The 11,728-nt window shown below is 41.5% G+C and overlaps 1 pseudogene; it reads right to left on the bottom strand.

The window, feature by feature from the left end:
• Positions 1 to 1,789: 1,789 nt before the first annotated feature.
• LOC138262561 (U5 spliceosomal RNA) lies at positions 1,790 to 1,917 on the bottom strand (annotated as a pseudogene).
• Positions 1,918 to 11,728: the final 9,811 nt, after the last annotated feature.

The following is an 11,728-nucleotide window of genomic DNA, read 5'->3' as shown; positions in this document are numbered from 1 at the left end:
AAAAAAAACCTGCAAAAAAGTTTCAAAAAGAAATAAAAAATGGCTACCTCAAACTTGAAATATCTTAGAGGATGTTTCAACATACGGTATGAAGTGAGGTGATCAGCTAATGGTACTTATGCATAAAATATGTTTCTTTAATTTTGTTCAATATACATAAAAACGACTTCTAAGTTCAAAAAATTATTGGTAAATTCGATAACCTAAATCATATTAAAATTTTTATGCCAAGAAGGAAAGCCCTAAGGCCCGTATTTATACTTTTTTTAGCGCCGCATTTGCGCCGCTTTTTGACGCAAAACGGCGCAAACCTACAAAATACAATGGCATTTTGCAAGTTTGCGCCGTTTTTGCGTCAAAAAACGACGCAAATGCGGCGCAAAAAAAGTATAAATACGGTAAGTCTTTTTCTTTCCTCAATCATGTTTAATTTGCGTTGCAATCCATTAAAACAGTCACATTTAGGAGACAATTCAAGTAGCACCTCTAATAAATATTAGCATCATTAGCGAAGGATCTGTGAATTCCAAGTCACAATATAAAGGCTGACGTGACATAAAAGGTATTCAACAAGAAAATGTCAGTTCCTGGTACAATTTTAATTTTGTTAACAGTAGGGATCACCGAATGTTGTTCTAGGAATTGAATAGATATTTAGAACGAGTGAAGCTCACTGCTAGGAGCATGACAAATGTGCTTACGTAAAGCGCATTATGTATTGTTCGAGCTTAAAAAGCCTTTCAATAATTGCTGTAACAAAATGTTTTAGAAAAATCCGTGACATGAACAAGACCGGTGGCATTGTATATTTTTGTTTAAACTGCAAGTGTGCTTTGTCTCTTTTTTTAACCTGTTCGTGATTTGTTTTGCTACATGGAGTATGGGGTTTTACTTGCATTATGTTTTTATTGAAATTGATTAATCCAGTCCAAGTAACTTTGGACCCATGAGGTGACAGAATTAGCAACCTAGCAAAAGCCACAAAATCCTCTAAACCTTCGGGGTGACAATTAAAACTGGGAGACTTGATCAACAGTAATACTCTACCTACATTGGACAGTCTAAGATAGGCAAGATCCATACCAAAAGGTCATTTCTTATCATATGGTCCCATTCATGAGGTTCATTTGCCAGACACAGGGATGTGACAACACAAAACCAGAAACGACTGAGCTGTTACCCACTCTACTTACACTTGGCAGAGCAAAGAAAGCGGTCACATCATATAAAAGAACATGCTGAGGACCAAATTGGATCAACGCATGGACAGCTGAATTGTGGAACTAGACATGAAATGTACACACCAAGGGACATATTTGTTGTGTTGCCCTATGATGATTCAAAAGGGCAGGAATGTCCGTTTTGATGAAATCTGGTGTATTACTGTCCTTTCTGCCAGTGTTGGCAGAGAGTTTGGTGCCTAACGCCAAAGCAGGCACCATTGCACCATGAGGCAAGAGTGTCGGTGTGGTAGGCAGGGCTGTTTTTGTGCAGGAAGGTGTATCTTCCTGCACAAAACAATCTCTGGAGGCTTTTTCCTTTCTCTATGTGCTCTGCAAAATGCAGCACACATGAACAGAGGAAAAAAGATGGAAAAAAAATGATATTTCTCCTCGTTATGCTTCCCCTGGGGAGGCGTACAGTAGTCACGTTTTCTAGGTTTACAGATCCCTGTAAATCTGGGAATTCATCAAAACCCCTCAGATTTGCGTGGGAAAACCCACTGCAATGTCCATGGAACTCCCCCGGTGCAGTGTAGGGCAACGCAGCGACTTGTTCTGCTTTACCTCACACCATAATAAGTGATGCACCAGCGGCACAAAGGGTTTGTAAATAAGCCCCGTAGATTGTTATCCTCCACAAAAATCTTTAGTAAAAGGTGAACAATTTATACGGTTTGAAGAGAAACCAGAGGATACAGCCCTCGATTATGCCATAATACTTGTGTTTCCTGTTAAAACCTCCATAATCTCAAGATTCAAATTAATACATTACAACACTGTGTATGGAACTTACCTAAACTCACAAGGCCTCGAAAGAGCTACCCCTGCGCCATTGTTGCCAATCGTTACAAAAGAAAACATGAGCCCATACTCATCAGCACATCCTTGGACTGACAAAATCCTAGAAACTTCAAGACATCAAGCAGAACCATAAAGACTGGACCCCTGACATCAGCATCATATCAAGGATGCCATGGATCGTGGTGCAAGCCAGAATGGAAAATATCATTTTGGGTGCTGCTGAGGTAGTTAAAATACATTAACTGCATGGTTCAATGGGGCACTCAGAGCTCTGGGCCTCGCTGACTCTGCAACTGCTACACCAACGTTACGCACACCCCTTACTGACATGAGTAAACATGCACACATCTGTTGGCATACTCCTCTGAACTCCATTGATACGAATGATAACCTTCAACAGTTAAAATGTTTAAAATTATTAGGTGGGATGTGACAGCCAGATGGACATGTACAGTAGTTACAATGATATCAGAACATCACACTTTATATATTCCCTTTTGTTACAAAGAATACAAAATTAGTTTTTAAACTCTGTTTCAAGAAACCTTAATTTCCTTTTTCTCTATAAAACATATTCCATCTAATCATAGGGGGTGATAGAAAACTACAAAGGGAAGAAGAAATCTAAATATATATTGGACTTAGAAAATAAAAGGCCGAAGGGATTAAATACTGATGAAGAGTTAAATATACATCTAAATGGGGGCTGAATATATATTTTTCATAAATGGAGTGTACGTTTAGAGAAATCTATGTTTTTGCTTACCTAGCGTCTGCACTTTGTTTTCCACATCTAGTTAGAACGTAATTTGGATTTTAGTATGCTATGAACATTTATTGGGTGAGTAATGATGTTATATGTATATATATATTACAGGACGAAGGAGGCCTGATGGCGGCTAGAACATGCATTGTTTATCCTACTTCTCCCACTTCCCTGCACTTTGTGATGTGCCCAGCATGGGTATGGTGATTCACAGATAAGGAATATTGCACATGTCTTCGTTTTTTTGGATGTCTTACTAACAGGATCAGTATATGATGTGTGGTGGTATTGGGGATTTGTCCACTTGGGCATGATTCTAGAAGCTGTCAATGATGTTATTATTATCATGATATTATTTTGTGTTTCGTTTGGACAACACAGCCACTAACACTAACATTGATGAGTAACTGGATGAATGTAATGAAAGAGAGTGAGACTGCTCGTCACTGTCTTAAATAATTAGCATGGCAACCTGGTGTCTCATGGAGACGGTGTATATGGTGATTTTAGAGGCATGACTTCATGGTAGCTTTGTGAAGACTCTGATTAACGATATGTGTGCTCCTCGCTGGGATTTAGTTGCTTAGTGCTTTCATGAGAGACTTAATACTTTATGCAATAAAATAAATGGAATTTTTATACTTCTGATTTGGTGGTGCCATCGTCATTTATGCGAGCTGACCCTGGGGAAACTACAAGGCATCGTGAAATGGCATTATAAAATATATATATATATATATATATATATATATGGAAAATGTCACTTACCCAGTGTACATCTGTTCGTGGCATGAGACGCTGCAGATTCACATGCTTTGCACATTCCGCCATCTAGTGTTGGGCTCGGAGTTTTACAAGTTGTTTTCTTCGAAGAAGTCTTTCGAATCACGAGATCGAGGGACTCCTCCCCTTTCGGCTCCATTGCACATGGGCGTCGACTCCATCTTAGATTGTTTTCCCCGCAGAGGGTGAGGTAGGAGTTGTGTATCATAGTAATAGTGCCCATGCAATGGAGTAAACATGTATGTATATAATGTAGTTTAAAGTGATATTTTTACAAATTTACAAATGTTCAAGATCAACTTCAAAATGGCTACAGGTTCCCGGGGAGGCGGGTGAGCGCATGTGAATCTGCAGCGCCTCATGCCACGAACAGATGTACACTGGGTAAGTGACATTTTCCGTTCGATGGCATGTGTAGCTGCAGATACACATGTTTTGCATAGACTAGTAAGCAGTTATCTCCCCAAAAGCGGTGGTTCAGCCTGTAGGAGTTGAAGTTGTTTGAAACAAAGTTCGTAGTACTGCTTGTCCTACTGTGGCTTGTTGTGCTGTTAACACATCCACGCAGTAGTGCTTGGTAAACGTATGAGGCGTAGACCATGTGGCTTCCTTACATATTTCAGTCATTGTAATGTTTCCTAGAAAGGCCATGGTAGCACCTTTCTTTCTAGTTGAGTGTGCCCTCGGTGTAATAGGCAGTTCTCTTTTTGCTTTGAGATAACAGGTTTGAATGCATTTAACTATCCATCTAGCAATGCCTTGTTTGGAAATTGGATTTCCCGTATGAGGTTTTTGGAAAGCAACAAATAATTGTTTTGTTTTCCGAATTTGTTTTGTTCGGTCAATGTAGTACATTAACGCTCTTTTGATGTCTAATGTATGTAGTGCTTTCTCAGCTACAGAATCTGGCTGTGGGAAGAACACTGGTAGTTCTACTGTTTGATTCAAGTGGAATGGTGATATGACTTTCGGTAAAAATGTTGGATTTGTCCGTAAAACTACTTTATGCTTGTGTATTTGAATAAATGGTTCTTGTATGGTAAATGCTTGGATTTCACTGACTCTTCTTAGAGATGTGATGGCAATTAAAAATGAAACTTTCCATGTTAAATATTGCATTTCACATGAGTGCATGGGCTCAAAAGGTGGCCCCATGAGTCGTGTTAAGACAATGTTGAGGTTCCATGAAGGAACTGGTGGTGTTCTTGGTGGTATAATTCTTTTTAGGCCTTCCATAAAGGCTTTTATGACTGGTACCCTAAACAGTGAAGTTGAGTGGGTAATTTGCAGGTAAGCTGAAATTGCGGTAAGATGTATCTTAATGGATGAAAAAGCTAGTTTTGACTTTTGCAAATGTAGCAAATAGCTTACGATGTCTTTAGCAGATGCGTGTAAGGGTTGAATTTGGTTATTATGGCAATAATAAACAAACCTTTTCCACTTACTTGCATAGCAATGTCTAGTGGTTGGTTTTCTAGCCTGTTTTATGACTTCCATACATTCCTGTGTAAGGTCTAAGTGTCCGAACTCTAAGACTTCAGGAGCCAAATTGCTAGATTCAGCGATGCTGGATTGGGGTGTCTGATCAGTTGATTGTGTTGAGTTAACAGATCTGGTCTGTTTGGTAGTTTGATATGAGGCACTACTGAGAGGTCTAGTAGTGTTGTGTACCAAGGTTGTCTTGCCCAAGTTGGTGCTATGAGTATGAGTTTGAGTTTGTTTTGACTGAACTTGTTTACTAGATATGGAAGGAGTGGGAGAGGAGGAAAAGCGTATGCAAATATCCCTGACCAACTCATCCATAACGCATTGCCCAGAGACTGATTTTGTGGGTACCTGGATGCGAAGTTTCGGCATTTTGCGTTTTCTTTTGTTGCAAACAGATCTATTTGTGGTGTTCCCCAATTTTGGAAGTAAGTGTGTAGTACTTGGGGGTGAATCTCCCATTCGTGGATCTGTTGGTGATCCTGAGAGAGATTGTCTGCTAATTGATTCTGAATCCCTGGAATGAACTGTGCTATTAGGCGAATGTGGTTGTGTATCGCCCAATGCCATATTTTCTGTGTCAGGAGACACAACTGTGTTGAGTGTGTTCCTCCCTGTTTATTTAGGTAATACATTGTTGTCATGTTGTCTGTTTTGACAAGAATGTGTTTGCGGCTTATTATTGGTTGAAATGTTTTTAACGCTAGAAATACTGCCAATAGTTCTAAGTGATTTATGTGAAACTGTCTTTGCCGAGAGTCCCATTGTCCCTGAATGCTGTGTTGATTGAGGTGTGTTCCCCACCCTGTCATGGAGGCATCTGTAGTTATTACGTGTTGAGGCACTGGGTCTTGAAAAGGCCGCCCTTGGTTTAAATTTATATTGTTCCACCATTGAAGCGAGGTGTATGTTTGGCGGTCTATCAACACTAGATCTAGAAGTTGACCCTGTGCCTGTGACCATTGTGATGCTAGGCACTGTTGTAAGGGCTGCATGTGCAATCTTGCGTTTGGGACAATGGCTATGCATGAGGACATCATGCCTAGAAGTTTCATTACTATTTTGACTTGTATTCTTTGGTTTGGATACATGACCTGTATTATATTGTGAAATGCTTGTACTCTTTGTGGACTTGGAGTGGCAATCGTTTTTGTAACGCTAAGTATTGCTGTGTCTGACACGGCTGAAGGTGTGACTTTGTGTAGTTGATTGAGAAACCTAGTTTGTGTAGGGTTTCTATGACGTACTTTGTGTGTTGTACACACCGTTCTAGTGTGTTGGTTTTGAGTAACCAATCGTCTAGGTACGGGAACACATGTATATGCTGCCTTCTGATATGCGCAGCTACTACTGCCAGGGATTTTGTAAAAACTCTTGGCACAGTTGTTATTCCAGATGGCAACACCCTGAATTGGTAATGTACCCCTTGGAATACAAATCGTAGGTACTTTCTGTGTGAAGGATGTATTGGTATATGGAAATATGCATCCTTTAGGTCTAGTGTTGTCATGTAGTCTTGTTGTTTGAGCAGTGGGATTACGTCTGGTAAGTGGTCTGATTTGATGTGGGTATTTAATGTTCTGAGATCTAATATAGGTCTCAGTGTTTTGTGCTTTTTGGGTATGAGAAAGTACAGAGAGTAAACTCCTGTTCCTTTCTGTTGAATTGGTACTAATTCTATTGCTCCTTTTTGTAGCAATGCCTGACTTCTAGTCCTAGAAGATCCATGTGTTGTTTTGACATATTGTGTGTTTTTGGTGGAATGTTTGGAGGGAATCTGAGAAATTCTATGCAATAACCATGCTGGATAATTGCCAGTACCCAAGTGTCTGTTGTTATCTCCTCCCAATGTTTGTGAAAATGGCTTAGTCTCCCCCCCACAGGTGTTATGTGTTGGGGATTTGTGACTTGGAAGTCACTGCTTGTTTTGAGGAGTTTTGGGGCTTTGGAACTTCCCTCTATTCTTTTGGAATTGTCCCCCTCTATATTGCCCCCGAAAACTTCCCCGCTGATATTGACTTTGATAAGTGGGCCTTGTTTGTGAGGTTGTGGGTTCTGTAGCCTGTCCTCGAAACCCCCCTCTAAACTGTGTTTTGCGAAATGTGCCTCTGTTCTGTGGGGAGTAGAGTGCGCCCATGGCTTTGGCCGTATCAGTGTCTTTTTAAAGTTTTTCTATAGCAGTGTCCACCTCCGGCCCAAACAACTGCTGTCCATTAAAAGGCATATACAGCACGGCTTGTTGTATTTCCGGCTTGAATCCTGACGTTCGCAACCATGTGTGTCTCCTTATTGTTACTGCAGTATTTACTGTCCTTGCAGCTGTATCTGCTGCATCCATTGCTGACCGTATCTGATTATTTGAGATACTTCGTCCTTCCTCCACCACTTGTTGTGCCCTTTTCTGGAACTCTTTGGGTAAGTGTTCTATGAAATGCTGCATTTCGTCCCAATGAGCCCTACCATATCTTGCCAGAAGTGCTTGTGAGTTGGCAATGCCCCATTGGTTTGCTGCTTGTGCTGCAACCCTTTTCCCTGCTGCGTCAAATTTGCAACTCTCCTTGTCTGGAGGTGGTGCGTCTCCCGAGGTGTGAGAGTTTGCTCTCTTGCGAGCTGCCCCTACTACCACAGAGTCTGGTGTTAATTGCTGCGTGATATACACAGGGTCTGTAGGCGGTGGCTTGTACTTTTTCTCCACCCTTGGAGTTATGGCCCTGCCCTTCACAGGCTCCTGAAACACCTGTTTGGAGTGTTTTAGCATTCCAGGTAGCATAGGTAAGCTCTGGTATTGGCTATGAGTGGAGGATAGTGTATTAAACAAAAAGGCATCCTCAATCGGTTCTGAATGCAAGGTGACATTATGAAAAGCCGCTGCCCTTGAGACCACCTGCGTGTAGGATGTACTGTCCTCAGGTGGGGACGGTCTCGCTGGGTAACAGTCTGGGCTGTTATCCGATATTGGCACACCATAAAGGTCCCATGCGTCGGGATCGTCCTGACTCATTGCAGTATGTGTTGGGGATTGCATCAGTGGTGGAGTGACTACCGGTGATGTGTGCATTGATGGTGGTGGAGATGGTGGCGGAGTTGTCTGTCTTGCCACCTTTGCTTGTGCCTGCGTGTCTTTTTCTTGAAAGGCAAGTCTTCTTTTCATTTTAATTGGGGGAAGAGTGCTTATCTTCCCTGTGTCCTTTTGAATGTGGAGCCTCCTTTGAGTGTAGTCTGGCTCCATTGATTCTAGTTCTTGTCCGAACTTATGTCCTTGCATTTGGGAGGACAATCCCTGTTCCTCTGTGTAAGAACCTGATTTTGGTTCCGAGGCTGGATGTTTCGGAATGGAAACCTTTTCGGTAGCCTTCTTCGGCTCCGACGACACTTTCTTTATTTTCGGCGTCGTGGTCTCTCGGTGCCGACCCATTTCGGTGCCGCTGTCTCGGTGCCGAACTTGCTCGGAGCCGCTGTCTCGGGCTCGAGATTGCTGTGTGCCGGTATCTCGACCGGAGTCGGATGACTTCGACACAAGCGTGCCCTTTTTCGGTGCCGATGATTGGTCACCTATTTTACGGGTTAAGCCATAGCCTGTTGGCGGTGGCGTCCCCTGGGCTTTTGTGGTCTTCTCGTGAGTTTTATGTTTCAACGTCTTACTCACAGTTTTAGGAGTTTCTTCGGGATCGAGCTCGTCCGAGTCCGACTGCTGGATGGAGAAGGTTTCCTCTTCCTCCTCCAAATGCCTTTGTCCTGTCGGCGCCGACGCCATTTGCAGTCTTCTCGCTCTTCGGTCTCTTAATGTCTTCCTCGACCGAAACGCTCGACAGGCTTCACAAGTATCTTCTTTGTGTTCTGGAGACAAACACAAGTTACAGACCAGGTGCTGATCTGTATACGGATACTTGTTGTGACATTTGGGCAGAAGCGGTATGGGGTCCGTTCCATCAGCCTTGAAGAGACACGTGGTCCAAAAAACCCCGAAGGGCCGCCGGAGCTCTTCAAAAGTCAGTGTCGATCTGTAGTAACTATCCCGATACCGAACGAAAACAATACCGTCAAATTTTCTGAGATTCTAACTAATTTTCCAAACCGAAACACGGAGCGAAAAGGAACACGTCCGAACCCGATGGCGGAAAAAAAACAATCTAAGATGGAGTCGACGCCCATGCGCAATGGAGCCGAAAGGGGAGGAGTCCCTCGATCTCGTGACTCGAAAGACTTCTTTGAAGAAAACAACTTGTAACACTCCGAGCCCAACACTAGATGGCGGGATGTGCAAAGCATGTGTATCTGCAGCTACACATGCCATCGAAAATACATATATATATATTGCCTTGGAGTTTAAGACCATATTGTGTTAGACCGGTATAAAGAGTATATGGACAAAATTACAAAGGGCCCATTCAATTTCAGTACTCTTGGTATCAGTTTAAACCTCTCCCAGCTATCCTATTTCCCTAGATCTAAATAGATGTATAATTGGGCATATTTGAGCTTGGTCTGTGATTTTTTGTTCAAACTCTAAGCATGGTAGTAATATTCTATCAGGCAACTGGCTCCATTTCCAACTCACCATTAGAGTACTGCAGTTTGAGTAACACTAAATACCTACCACACTTAGGGTAGTTAATGGCAATTCAGTTTGAAACATATTAATTGTGTGGGTAATGCCATACCTCAGTATGTTCTGGCCAATCATAAACCGGCAGCAACATGATGTGGAAATATTATGCACTTTTCACAAGCTCCTTGTGATACCTAGATTCATTTTCAAAGTCCAATCCAATTTAATAAAGCTATGTGACTTTTTAATAAAGCCTTGTGACTTTTTGTAGAGCACTTCCTCCCAGCCCAACATTAGATCTAAAACTTGAATGTGGATGCAAGCCTTTATTTTTATTATATACTTGTTCATTGCTTCAACGAGTTGCCTTTCAGCATCATATGTTGCCTTTATCTCTTTGAGCACTGATGGAAAGACAAACAGTTCCAGGCCAGGTGTGAGCACTGAATTTAGGTAATCTATATGTATGTCATGTGTTTTGTAATATTTATTTTCTAATCACAGTACCAAACTTTCAAATTCCAGATTGAAAGTTGGAATAAGGGAACTAATCATGAATTGCCAAGGATAACTTAAAAGTGTCCAGCTGGAGGACTAGATCTAGATTTCTACTTCCACTCTCTTGGTTTTATTTTTAGTGAGTCACCTGAATGTCGCTGATGTTTTCAAAAGATTCCTGAAGTTGAGTTTGCATGCTTACTACTAGGCCTTGAAGTAATTACAACAATTACGCATTACTCATACGATGCAAAATTACCAAAATTCGCAATTAGGCCACCATGAGTAATTAAGAGGAATTTATGACAAAAATCCAACTGCGGGAGCACAGGAACAACAAACTAAGGACCAGATGGATATCCATTCATTTTGCGAGTCTCTAATTGCAAGTTTTTGTGAGTCGCGTTTAGAGAAACACCTACCCCATCAATATTCATGAGGTAGGTCGCAATTTGCAACCCCATTGTGAATGGCCACACTCACATGCATGGTGGCCTGCTGGGGGCAGCAGACCACCATGTCTGTGACTGCTTTTAATTAAAGCAGTTTTTTAAAAAAATGCAGCCCATTTTCCTTAAAGGAAAACAGGATGCATTTCAAACAAAAAAATGAAAACTTTTTGTTTAATTTTTTCAGTGTAGGCACTGGTTCGTGAGACCACTACCGGCTCCGAAAAAATATTCACGCTTCCATTCACAAAGGGGAAGGGGTCACTGAGGATCCCTGCAAATTTGCAAATGGGTTACCATCATGGTCGCAAAACATTCCTACATGCTGGTGTGATTTGGTATTAGGAAGGGACGCCCTAAACACACCCCTTGCTAGTATCGCATTGCAAATGCAAAGTCTGATTAGGTAAACAAGTTACCGAGCCACATTTTGTTTTGATACATGGAAAAAAGTTATTTTCTGGTCCCAAACAGACCATCTGTCTCAAGGAAAGAGCAATTAACTACTGTCCTATAGCAATTAGTGCTATTTTCTTAGCACAGGCCCATTTTGGACGGAAGGGTGCATTACTGCTAAATGCTGGATTATGCTTCTCACATAATTACACATAATTATGAGTACCTTTGAAATAATTATGAGTAATTACATCTAAAAGAATCAAGTCATTTATGCCTACCTCCTATGTTAAATACCAGAATCATGAATTAAGAATGTTGAAACTCTAGGGTCCTCACACCCAGTTATCTTCCTCAATGAATTACTCTATAAAACGATAATACCCAGAACAGTTGTGAAGATGCATCAGGATTTATTACATGCAAGGCGTCATGTCTGGCACATCATAAAACCAGAAGCTGGTGTTATCCAGTACCTTTGCACAACAGGCTTTGTGCATAATGCTAAGTGTTTAAATTTGATCCCCATCTCAGAACCGCAATGCCTTGATATTGTCACAACTGCCTAAGTGACAGTATACTCTACCTACTGCATACTTAACCCTTTGCAGCATAGTCATGAGTTCTTTAAGGAGGGCATTGCCATGAGTGCAAGTTTGATCTGTTGTATGAATCATGAGGAGCAGTGTGAAACTTTTGTACATGAGTCAAAGCTGAATGTTGGTAACCTCATTGTGTTGTGAGATGGAATTCAGGTCCATATCAAAATGTAACCCCA

The sequence above is a fragment of the Pleurodeles waltl genome, chromosome 10 (assembly GCF_031143425.1).
Source record: "Pleurodeles waltl isolate 20211129_DDA chromosome 10, aPleWal1.hap1.20221129, whole genome shotgun sequence".
Lineage (NCBI taxonomy): Eukaryota > Metazoa > Chordata > Amphibia > Caudata > Salamandridae > Pleurodeles > Pleurodeles waltl.
Note: the sequence above shows the minus strand (reverse complement) of the source record. Positions and strands in the feature narration are given on the sequence as shown.